General features: G+C 42.1%; 1 protein-coding gene across 1 annotated transcript in view; it reads left to right on the top strand.

Moving 5' to 3' along the window:
* Positions 1-9,693: 9,693 nt before the first annotated feature.
* The window catches only part of LRRC2 (leucine rich repeat containing 2), a 61,873-nt gene continuing 58,803 nt past the window's right edge, over positions 9,694-12,763 (top strand). The window contains exon 1 of the mRNA XM_027652996.1: positions 9,694-9,796. The gene's annotated coding sequence lies outside the window, so the exon portion shown is untranslated. The remainder of the gene's footprint in view (positions 9,797-12,763) is intronic.

The raw sequence follows: 12,763 nt of genomic DNA, 5'->3' as shown, positions 1-12,763 counted from the left end.
ACAGAGAGGAACTGATTATTGGCAGAGCTGGTACAAGGTAAAGGATGGAAATATTCAGCTTGGAGCAGGGAAAGAACCAGAACTAGGACTTTAATGGAATTTTCATACAGTTTGCTGTGCTCTTCAACCAAGTTGTCTCCAGGCTGAAGTTTGCCTCTCCTCATCTCTAGCTTTGGCCTCGAACATGTAAGGTAAAAATGAACACAAAAACTTCCCCCTTTTAATGAAATTGAGTTTAGATCACCCTGTCTCATGAAATAATACCTTAAATGCTACATTCAGGCTTGGGCTACATGCCATTATAGAGAAATAAGGCCTGCAGACACCTCTGTATGCTCTAGCTCCCCAAACCTGCTGTGTCTGGAACAGTGCACTTACCAGTGCCAAAAGAAGAGAGGGGCAGATGGAAGTGTTCAGGGTAGAGAAAAAGGCACAATGACTGGAGGAGGTCTGGCAGGTTTTCTCCTTTTGCTGGCAGGTTTTGTCCCAGCTTCTTCTGCCTCCTATTCAGGGGCCTTGTGTAGCCCTCCAATAGATTAAACGCAGGCTCTCCAGACTTGAATCAGTCACAAAGTGTCTTTTCACCTTTTAAAAAACATTCATCTCATTTTCCCTGCTCCTCCATTACTTGCAGTCTCAAATCTCTGAAATGCAGTCTTCCAGTTAGCCTTATCACATCAAATGAAAAACCATTTAAAACACAAACTACCTAAGAATCAATGACAGTCAGAAAACAACTTATCATTCCCCATTTTTTTTTGGCACCCGCTGCTTTTGGATACAGAATAAAGTGCTGCTTAAATCCTTTTCTTCCTTCTCTGGTACTGAGAAACGCAGGTTTTAATTGCCCTGTTTTTCACACAGTATGTATTTTTCCCGAGTTCATTTAGTCCCGGCATCCTGTGTTAATTATCACAGGGGCAAGAAATCTGACTGAGGTATCCTTTATTCATCTCCTGTGCTGTTGTGGGTCAAGGCTGTGGAAACCTTTGCACAACCAGCACAAACTGTCTGTGAATAATTACGGGTAGGACACAAGGAGAGGGTTACTCACCTCCAAATGAATGAGGTGCAGGAGCCTCTTTTTCAACAGCACTGGAGGAGTTTTATCAGCTGGTGAAAAACACTGACTAGTGCATGCAGTAGTAATGGACTTAATTCAAAAGACCCTGAAGTTAAAAGGGCCTTCTTAAAAGATGTTTTACCACAATGACTACCAATACAATGCTATTTCAATAATGCCTCTTCTTTTCAGGGTGTTTTGTTATTCCCATTGTAGCACTTTATATGATTTTATGAATCTGTGTTAGAAACCTGTGCCCTACTATAAATGTACATTTATCTTTTGCTGGAAATAGTTAAAACATGGTAAACTATTTCCATCAAAATTTTTCTCTATGTCTCCGATTTTAAACTTTCTGAGAAATGACTACCAGGCCTACTTATTAGTTCAATGTAATACGATCTGTTCTACCCCAGACATTCATCTATAAATCTGTAATACAATTATTAAAGCTGAGCTAAAGGTTGGGCTTATTAAAGCTTCCCTTCCATATCAAAATGATGAATTTGGCTCTTAATGGGATAGTTCATTTAAACAAATTAAACACCATTTAAACTCTTTTAAAAAATCCTTACATTCTACTCTGTTAATTATTTTAAAGTTATTGTTTAATCTGTATGAATTGCCCAGAGAGAACAAGGGTCCTTCATCCTTTCGTGCAATTCATCATCTACTGTGATAAACTGCTTTGTCTTCACCTGTAATTACCTCCTGTAATTGCCACTGCCCCCTCTTGTAATGTTTGCATGACAGACTGAGAAGTAATATATATTTAATGGTTGTAGCACCTTTAAGATCTGCAATTGTCGACAATACAAAGCCCAGCTAGGTAGAGCTGCACTGGTAATGGGTAATACTGCCGCTATTGTGCTGCCACTACAGAACTGGTTAATGTGATGCTTTTCATCTGCAAAGGCTGGCAAGACCTTCAGGTGTGTCTTCCACCTTCCTGCTGGTAGGTCAGTGTGGTGGCAGAAGTGATTGATGTACTTGACTGGGCACTGGGACTCAGGAAGGGCAGCTGCACCCAGTGCCAGCAGTCATCCTTGAAACCAGGCACTGCCACACCCAGACCTGGTTCTCGACAGGAAGCTGAACATGAGCCAGAGTGTGCCCAGGTGGCCAAGAAGGCCAATGGATCCTGACCTGGATCAGGAACAGTGTGGCCAACAGGTCCAGGGAAGTGATTCTTGCCCTGGACTCAGCACTGGTGAGGCCACCCCTGGAGTGCTGTGTCCAGTTCTGGGCCCTCAGCTCAGGAAGGACATTGAGGGGATGGAGCAGGTCCAGAGGAGAGCAACAAGGCTGGGGAAGGGACTGGAGCACAAGTGCTGTGAGGAGAGGCTGAGGGAGCTGGGGGGGCTCAGCCTGGAGAAGAGGAGGCTCAGGGGAGACCTCCTCACTCTCTGCAACTCCCTGACAGGAGGGGGGAGCCAGGTGGGGGTTGGTCTCTGTTCCCAGGCAACCATCAGCAAGACAAGAGGGCTGGGTCTTGAGCTGTGCCAGGGGAGGTTTAGGTTGGATATTAGGAAGAATTTCTTTCCAGAGAGGGTGCTCAGTCATTGGAATGGGCTGCCCAGGGAAGTGGTGGATTCTCCATCCCTGGAGGTTTTTAAACTGAGACTGGATGTGGCATCAGTGCCATGGTCTGGGAACCACAGTGGGGTTGGATCAAGGGTTGGGCTTGATGATCTCGGAGGTCCCTTCCAACCCAGATGATTCTATGATTCTGTGATTCTATGATTCTGTAGGTGAGTGGTGAGACTTCTGGAACTGGGTGTCATCTACATCCTGTGTGCCATTCACAGAGCTCCCCAGACCCCCAGGCTGTCCATGGCATGGGGATTTATATCTTGTGGCTTTTGGCAATATGAAGATTTATGGGTTGCAGGGTCAGCAGACTTGGTGTCTTGTCCTTGCAGAGTAGAGGTCCTTTTGCAAAGAGCCTGTGCTTTGCTCTGGCTAACTATTTGATTCAGTGATTCAGTGGCATCCACCTTCTGAAAACTAGCCCCATGAGTCATGTGTAGAGGAGATGCCCGACTGTTTCTGAGTGAATTACCTTATCAATATTAATGTGCACTAAGAACGTTCATAAAATTAAAACTTCTCCTTGTCCACCTTCAGGACACCCCTCTTGTTCTTTGCATTTCTCTCCTATAAAGGTAAAAAACCTTGTGCTCCATGTGAACGAAAACCATTAACAACCCATCAGACTGGCACAATGAAGTTATTTCTCTTCCTTTCAGGGTTCTCTTTGAAGTCTTTACAACTGCAGTGTTAAAATGGTGTCTTTTGAGGTTGAACTTTCATTTAGTGTAATCTCTTTCAGCTCCGTTTGCAGTACAGAGAATAAAATAAATCACAGAGAGAAGCACTACAACACTAGCTTAACTCTGATGGGACAGGATCTGCAGTGCCCACAAACTCTTCATTACTACCTTAAATTGAGCTTTTTTGCCCTAGTTTGACCCAGCTTCTTATGTGTGGCTTTGAAACTAAAAATTATCCTTGTCTGATGGCTCACTCATCTGGGTTGCAAGTGTAAGAAATTCACTTGAACTATTGTAATGCTTATTAGGTCACACCAGTGTGGCCTCAATTTAATCTATAATCAGTAGCTTGAGTTGAGAAGTCACTCAGTGATTTTTCTTTTTTTAATGTATTCCTCTGAAAGATGCTTCTCTTGAAGAAGGTCATGTCCATATCTATGCTTCCTCTGCTCGGAATTCGTAGGTATGGACCAAAACTCTTTTTCTCGTGGCTCTGTCTTACATTACAATGTTATGGTAAGAATTTGGCAAAAAAAAGTATCGAGCAGGTAGGGGCAGAAAAGGTGACTGGCAGTACATGAGCAAGACACAAGTTTTAAAAACTCTCAAGGCAAATTTTCTGTTTAAGTCACCTGGGGTTACACCTTTATTGTAATTAACTCTTTATTTTGGCTCATCTGCCCCTCAAGAGGTGTCTCCTGAATGAGCAAAACATTAAAACTCCCTGGTGTTTCTAGGTAAAATCGAAACTAGCGTCAGCCAGCCTCAAAATCCTGTCTGCAAACACGCTTCAGAGACCCTTTGTAGTCTGCTCTTACATCAACACAGCTGGTGGGAAGGAGGCAATGGGCAGTGTGAGGGGGTTTGCTATTCTGGTAGGCAATCCTTGCTCATGAGTCAGAATCCCAAAGTTCCTGTGAACTTTTAGTCCAACCTCCTTTGGTTAACCATGAGTCAGAATGGTGATATGAGGTCAGTTTACACTTCTTCCCTCTAAAGACAGGAGTGGGCACCTGGCACTGCAGGCCAAATTTGTTTTCTGGTGTCACAGTTTTTCCTAACTTGCTGGCCTGGCCCATGTGACAACCTCATGAGTTCTCACCTATCTTTTGTTTGCTGCTTTTTTTTTTTTTTAATCCTTTTGTGTCTCTGTTCCTATATTTAATCAAATTCAAGTTCATTCCCCTTAGACCAGGGGCTCTGAAAAGGCCAGTCCTATTTTGTTATTTTCTTTTGTGTTTTCTTGTGACGATTAATACCAAACACGAGATATTTAAAGAATGCTTACAAGGCATGGGGGCTAAAAAAAAAAAAATTAAATATCGAAGGTTGTTGTTTATTGGTGAACTTTTTAGCTTACTTACAGCAGGCCATAAATTAAAAATAAAAACGCTTCTGGATTAGTAGACAGAAAAAGCTTCTCCTCTCTCTCTTTTCTGTCTGTAGCTAGTACTCCTATATGCTATTCATCTAGGAAAATTACAGTGTATAGCCTGGTAATAGAGAAATAGAGCCCTGTGAACTGTATGTGGATGGCACTGCAGTGGGTCTCGTGGGATGAGACAGTCATGTCAGAGCTCTACATATTCTAGTGACATAAACTTGCACGTACCTGCACTCTGTAAAATGGACTGCCAAAGCAGATTAATCTCTGAGGCTCCATGTGACACATGGGAATAAAGGAAAAAGCATATATTTGTATTCATCTCTCTGTAGGAGTGCAGCCAAAGACAGAAAACCCCCAGGATTCAGCACTGCAAATGTGAAAAGGTGGCTGTCCCCATGATTTGGACAGGAGGTGATACCCTTTGTTTCACTCTTAAAAAAAATATCCTCTTCTGCTGTGGTTTTGTAGAGCAGCAGGTCTGCAGGAGTGGGGTGACAACAGTGTGTGTGCTTCACAGAATCATAGAATCATCTGGGTTGGAAGGGACCTCCAAGATCATCAAGCCCAACCCTTGATCCAACCCCGCTGTGGTTCCCAGACCATGGCACTGATGCCACATCCAGTCTCAGCTTAAAAACCTCCAGGGACAGAGAATCCACCACTTCCCTGGGCAGCCCATTCCAATGCCTGATTGCCCTCTCTGGAAAGAAATTCTTCCTAATATCCAACCTAACCCTCCCCTGGCACAGCTGAAGACCCAGCCCTCTTGTCTTGCTGAGAGTTGCTTGGGAAAAGAGACCAACCCCCAGCTGGCTCCCCCCTCCTGTCAGGGAGTTGCAGAGAGTGAGGAGGTCTCCCCTGAGCCTCCTCTTCTCCAGGCTGAGCCCCCCCAGCTCCCTCAGCCTCTCCTCACAGCACTTGTGCTCCAGTCCCTTCCCCAGCCTTGTTGCTCTCCTCTGGACCTGCTCCATCCCCTCAATGTCCTTCCTGAGCTGAGGGCCCAGAACTGGACACAGCACTCCAGGGGTGGCCTCACCAGTGCTGAGTCCAGGGCAAGAATCACTTCCCTGGACCTGTTGGCCACACTGTTCCTGATCCAGGTCAGGATGCCATTGGCCTTCTTGGCCACTGGGCACACTCTGGCTCCTGTTCAGCTTCCTGTCACAGCTGGTTCAGAGTGGAGACATTTCTTTATTGTTCTTTAGTGCCCCACAGCAGAGTGCAACAGGACACGAGCCATAAATCCCTGGGGATCTGTGCTGTGGTTTCACAGCACGGGGAGTTGTCTCGTCCTGTCAGACCTGTTATACAGACAGGCGAGTTGGCAGTGTTGTATTTGACAGCCCAGTGGTCTGTTTGCTCCTGAGCTCCAGGCAGGCAAAAGTGGCTGTAAAGGGAACTGCATTCCCCTGTGTTTCCCCTCCTTCTTCGAGATTTAGTTGTCCTTGGGAAACTATGAGTTTTGTCCCTCGGTAGTGCCTTATTACACCCTGATGAAGGTATACACCCCGGGAAAGAGCTTGTGCTACTTCACTGGCTTGGTCAGGGTGGAGGGATAGCTGTGGTTGGTTCCCCTTAATGACACATCTAATGATATCTGCTGAGCCTGGCTCCTGCCAAAAAGCCTCCTGTTCTCAGCAATTCCTGGTCAATCAAATGGAACACACATCTCATTCCTGCTCATTCACACCAGCGGGTCTTATGCCTTTAATTTGTGGCACAATTAAATGTAATGAGAGAGATCAATAGATAACATGCCCATTATTTCGTTCAGAAAATGCCTCTTAAATGAGGTGATTCAGTTCAAATCAGGTACCACTGTAAGCAGCTCTAAGAGGTACCTGAGGTTGAATAGAGCTGTGCTTCCACTTACAAATGTGTGCATCTTTCACATGGAGGGCTGATCATCAGATACTAACTCTAATATAAGTGCTGAGATGTTTTCATCTAGGGAACCCCTATAACCTTGTTAACAACCTCCTAGAAGGAACTCAACCAGTCACAGCCTTTTTGTCTACTCCAAGTCTGTGGTGTCTTGTAGAACTCTTGAGTTTAAGTTTCATATTTCTTCCTCACAGTGCCTGCATGATCCCTCATGAACTCTTAGACATTCTTCCTGTCAGGATTTTGAAAGTCCTTGCACGTTTACTAGAGATCAACTTACCTCTGGACAAACAGTCTCAATGAGTTGAAATTGTTTTTAAGACATTTATGAAATGCTGGGGGCAAATATATAGGTATCTTGTGGTTCTTTGAGAGTTGCTTATTCCCAGATCTCTTGGGAGCTCTGACTCTTGAGGACTTATGTATTAAGTCAACAGGGCCTCCAGTGAAGCGTCTAAACAGCAGCAGAAGAAGGCTTTCTTTTCAGCAGAGCTGTGCAACCTCAACCCCAAAAATACAAGATGAGGCACTTGTGTGATGGCAGAGTGAAGTCTGCACAAAAGACCTGAATTATGAACCTTGCCTGAGACTTTGCCCATCACAGTAACACTCCAGGCACATTTCATAGCAGTCATCTCTGGGCTGTAGCTCTGTCATGAGTCATAAATTGGATCTTTCTTTGGTGCATACATACTTAGATTGCATCAGAAAGGACTGACCCTTTAAGACTGAAAAGTCATAGATAAAAGAATGTGACCTTCTGAAGTGATTTCCAGTGTGACTTATGGATTCTGCAGTATTATTGCAGTTATTCTGCAGCTCAAGAATGAAGGGCAGATGGGTAATGTGAAAACAAAGCAGAAAGCAAAAATGTTTTATTTTTGCTGAACAGTTTTGTTCAGGACACAATAAATTAGTCTGGCAGGTTCTATCTTCCTTCAGCCTGACTTTGTGTAAGTCCTCACATAGATTTTACTTTGTTGTGCATTTATAGGAAATGCATCCCTAAAAAGCTGTTAATTGCCATGTGTTTCCTTCTAGTAGGTGTTTTGATGACAGCTGTGCTAGAACCAGTTCTGTTGTCAGTCTTTTAGGTCTGAAGTGTTGGTGTGAAGGTGCCTTGTCTACATTAAATGCTCTTCCAGCTTCTACCCATGCTAGGTCTTGGCAGGAGCTTGTGTTACCCAGAAACTTGTCTGAATTTCCAAAGTCTTCTATTGACCTTAATTTAATTGCATATTATTATCCCTATTAGAATGAACCATGAAGATAGACCAGAAAAATAAGCATATATACTGCAGTTGATTATCTGAGGCAATAATTTGTGTTGGTAGTATCTTTGTTGCTTTTACTTTAGGAGTTTTCTCTAAAATGGAACACCAGAAGAGATTGTTTAATTAGAGAAGATGTGCTCCAGCTAAAGCAAAAGTGGAAAAAGGTAATATCCCTTGATTTGTTTGCTAGTAGTCAGTTCTCATTGACCCTAGCTGGATTTTCCTGCTATTTGCTGGTATAGCAGCTCCCTTATTAGCTCCAGGGATGGACTGAGCTTTGACTGCATTTGTACAACCACAGACACAAGATACTCTTTGAATTAAGCTGATTTTGGAGACACACTTAGGTATTGACTTACAATTTTCCTTTCCTTAGTGTTTTTTTGGTCGAGTACACAGAGATCCACAAGTAAACAATATTATATATTCCGTCTTTCTCTCTCTTTTCCTGTGTTTTCAGTCAGTTTTCATACCTCCTCTAAATCTTTCATGCCCTTCCTCAGTTGTTTTTCCATCCTTGGAGCCTTCTCCTTAATAGGACAGCCTTTTATTTTTTTACTCTAATTAAGTGATGCCTATTTCACCAACTGATCCTTTTTTTCTCATTCCCTTCCAGCAAACATCCCAAGTCTCTCCTTCACGTGGATAGGCTATGATTGTAGTTTGAGAGATAGGTCATCTCTGAGTCCTTGGCTAGGGGCAGGGAATTAACTGCAAGGTCAGCTTTCTGTTATTGAAACACAACTCTGTATTTGAACATTTAAAGAACAATAGCGGATCCTGAAAAAGTGAGATGGAGGTCACATGTTCCTTAATATAATTGCTAATTAAGTATTATTTCATGCTGTTGTGTTCTGAACAAAAATATAGTTTTCCTAGGCAGTGTGTGAGAGAGCAGAAATATGGACCAAGTTTTGAACACAGAAGGGATGCACTTTCCCTGCTCCAAAGTATTGTCTCCATCACTGATTGCATTGTCAGCTCTTGCAGCTGAAGTCTGATAAGGTTCACTGCTGCAGGAAACCCAGGCAGCTATTTGGCAAAAATATGCAAATGTGTGGGTGGTTGTGTCAGAAGATAAAAATGTGGTAGACAACTTGGATGTGGTGATCCTTTTTTATCACTGGTGTTTGCGAAGAATAAGATGACTAAACAGATTTTCCATTTCTGTTGGTACCAATATAATATGATTTCAACACGGGCACTGAAAATGCAGCAATGTAAAACCAGTATCTGAAGATTCAGCCAAACCCAGTTGTAGTGATTAATGCTTATTATTACTGGCAGTGATTAAAAATAAACAGAAGTCTTTGAAAAATGACAGTTTGGTTTTTTTTAAATTCAGAAAATTAAATAAAGCTGAAATTAAAAGGAAATTTAACCAAAAGCAGTTTTGAAAACATCAGACCCAAACTCTTCACTAGAAACACTTAAGTTCTTTCTCTGGGTCAATCACTCATGGGGACTGTCTGCATGTTTATCTTGGAACTGTATGGACACGGGAATGAAGAACTAGTCTGTACCAGAGGAATGCACACTATAGATGTATCTTTTTTCTTTTTCTCCTTGCCCATTTTCCAAAAAAAATACATAAGCATGAGCAACATTAGCTCTGTCACACTTTCCTTGGAGCAAATGAGCTGCTGTCCTGGTGCTGTTGTTTCTCATCCTGTGTTGAGTCACTGCAGTGCAGACACTTTATCCTGCCCGTGCCTCTGCTGTAAGACCACAGATCATGTTATCACTGTACAAATATAGAATATTAGTACATCTGGAAGGCCAGTCACGCTGCTGGGCTCAAACAGGTCTGGCTGGCCATGAGCTGTGCTACTGCTATTAACAACCTCAGTGTCCCAAACTGAATAACCACAGAGAACCCCCAGGAGCTCTGGACACTCGTGTTCTTTAGTAGTAGGTGAGTGACAGTTTTGCTGATTATTGTGTTTCTTCAGATGTGTGAAAATGGCAGGGAAAGTAGCTGTCATGTCTTTGTTGCTGCTTCTGAGCTGTGGATTTTTTCGTGCTAATGGATATGGGAAAAATAACTGGAGCATGGAGGGTTTCGTCCAAGGTAGTATATTTGGTGGATACCTTTAAAGAGACTAAGATTCACCCCATACAGAGCTCCTCTAAGTAGATTTACGCTTGTGACAAATCCAAAGTTTATATCTTAGGAAAGCTTTCAAGACTCGCTCTGTGACTCAGTATAATAAACCCTTGCTGTTACATCTCAAGGGCATATGCTGGTGTGAGAATAATTTTCAATAAAAAAAATAGTTGAAGAGGTTGGCCATTTATCTTTGCTGTCTGTCAAAATTTACAGTGGAATTTAAAGAGAGCTATAGAACTTCAGTTTCTGTAGGCTACTTACAGCTAATTTAACTGGCATAGGAGATATATAACCTGCTAAATCTTTTGTGAACAAAGTGTATCATTTGAAGTCAAATATTGTCATTGTTGTTGTTGTTGCTACCATAAGTATTTATGTGCTATCACTGATATGTTACTTTTTGTAGGCTAAAAAGGGCTGACCATTGCTCTTCCTCCCAACAGCAGTTAATTGAGCACCATTTCAAGGGTCAGGGGTGGATGTTAATGTTTATTAACCAAAGAGGTAGATCCTATCAAAGAGTTTCACTCACTTTGCTCTTCTAAGGCAGAAGGTGAAGGTGGAGAATTATTCCAAAGAGGATGTCCAGCTGTCCATCCATGCCACCTGTGTCTCCTGTCCATAGGCATGAGACGGTTTTGTGGGAAAGAGTAAAGACACAGATGTGGGGAGAGAAGAGAGCTGATAAAATACATGACTTTGTGGTGGGGTTTGGACCATTTGAGCTAAAGTAGCTTGGTTGCTGGAGTAGCTGAAAGCAGCACTGTCTCTTGCTTATCTGAATTAACTGCCATATCTTCCTAAATCACGGAATTTAACAGCTTGGGAACTGGCTACGAGCATTTTACTCTGTATACAATTAATGATCTTGTGTCTAACAGTGGAAACAGGACAGCTATAGGTCAGAGATAGGTTTTTCTCTCCTTCTGCACTAGAGGCACATGACGGGGTTGGATTCTTAGAACAATGCATGGAAAGTTGCCCCCTGGAAGCAGAAGGAAATGATCAAAATTTTGAGGGTCTTCGATTAATCACAATTAGGACTAATTGGGAGCCTAAAATTTTGATGCTGTCATGCATGTAGATAACTTCAGAAACTGGACCCTCTGAAGGGACACAAAAGGTAGTAGTAGTAATATTGCTTTCTGGGGACGGTTCAGTATCCTTAAGTATCAATATCAATATCAATAATTAAAATAAAAAATAATAAAATAATAATAAATAATAATAAAAATAAAAATAAAAAAAGTCAATGAGATGTGTTAAAAAACTGAAGGGCATGAACAGGTTTGAGAAACCTGAAACTGTAGTGTTATACTTAGTTAATATAATCTAATTATGTATCAAAGTCTTCATGTTTTGTTCAGTGGCAATGAGTGCAAATTTATTTGCTATGGGTCTGTGCATGAGCAGTCCAGTGGAGTCTCTGCAATCAGTTCTTAGCACATGGCCTGCATTTCTCAGGACCCTGCTGTGTACTACCTAAGACAATTGTTTAGACCTTCTGAATACAGCTACACTCATGCAATCAGCACCTTAAGAAATATGTAATACACTTTCGAGTTTACTGTTATTCTTTTGACAAGAAACAGCTTTAAAATACACGCCCATTTCAAATAAATAGTTTTTCTCTCAATCTTAAGAGAACTAGACCTCTCTTCAGCAATACCCAGTGAAAAAAAAAAAAGAATGCATTTATGTTACAGACATCAGTCCAGTGTTTCATTACCTTTACTGTCAGTGGAAGAATAATTAGTAGCTCACTGAAGTACTAGGGGAATACAACTGTAATAAATCCCCTTGCATATGTAACATCTATCATGCTTGATGGCAAACATATTACTGCTACAAGAGTTGAGGAAGTGTGAGGAATATTGTAAATCAGCTACTAATTAATCCATAATTAAAGACCTAATTAATGAATAGCCCTGTGAAAAATTGTCTAAAAATCAAAATGTGAAGACTGCAGTGCTAGAGAGGAACCTTGTTTGTGAGACCGGTTAATTTACATCTAGAATAGGAACTGATTAATGAAAACTGTCAGTAAAACATTGTGCTGCAGCACTGGGCAGAGAGAAATATGCACACAAAAATGTGTGGAAACCAAGCTTAGCCCTTGCCTGTCTCTTTTTAATTTTGTGGTGTTCAAAGTTATTTCTACCTGAAGCATAAGGACTAGGTCTAGAAAAGACATATTTGCTCTTATTTGTTTTGTGTAAACTATGCAAATGTTATCTATTTGTGTATGACAGAGGTTAATGTCAGGTTCTGGTCTTAAACTCCTCTTAAGTCAGAAAACTAAAAAAGATCTTGATTCATCAGAGCATTCAGGATTAAGCTCCATGATATACAAAGACACTAATTTCTGAAATTAACTTCAGTGAAAGTTGGACTAATTAATAGCTTGAGAGTGTCACTGCCTGTCTGTGTTTGTTTATCTGGGAGCCAGCTGGATGAGACTGTGCTCTTGAGAGAGCAAAAGGGAACGTTTCAAACTCCCCAAACATCTGGGCTCACGTCCAGGTGTCAGCACTGCTTTCTCCAGCCCTGGAGCAGCTTGTCCCTTTCTTCTTCTATTTATTCCGTGGTGTAGCTACAATAGCTGGATCTCTGTGGATCCAGGCCTTTGGGAGACTGCCACTGTCATCCCTGGCACTGCCCTGTGTGCCATCACACATGTGCCTGCAGATGTGATCTGAAGCACAGTCTGCCTTGGATCTCTGACCTGAAACTCTTAACTGTCACATCTGCACACTTGGCAAGCTTAGTGAC

The sequence above is a fragment of the Corapipo altera genome, unplaced genomic scaffold, assembly GCF_003945725.1.
Source record: "Corapipo altera isolate COAL_440 unplaced genomic scaffold, ASM394572v1 61305, whole genome shotgun sequence".
NCBI classification, from domain to species: domain Eukaryota; kingdom Metazoa; phylum Chordata; class Aves; order Passeriformes; family Pipridae; genus Corapipo; species Corapipo altera.
Note: the sequence above shows the minus strand (reverse complement) of the source record. Positions and strands in the feature narration are given on the sequence as shown.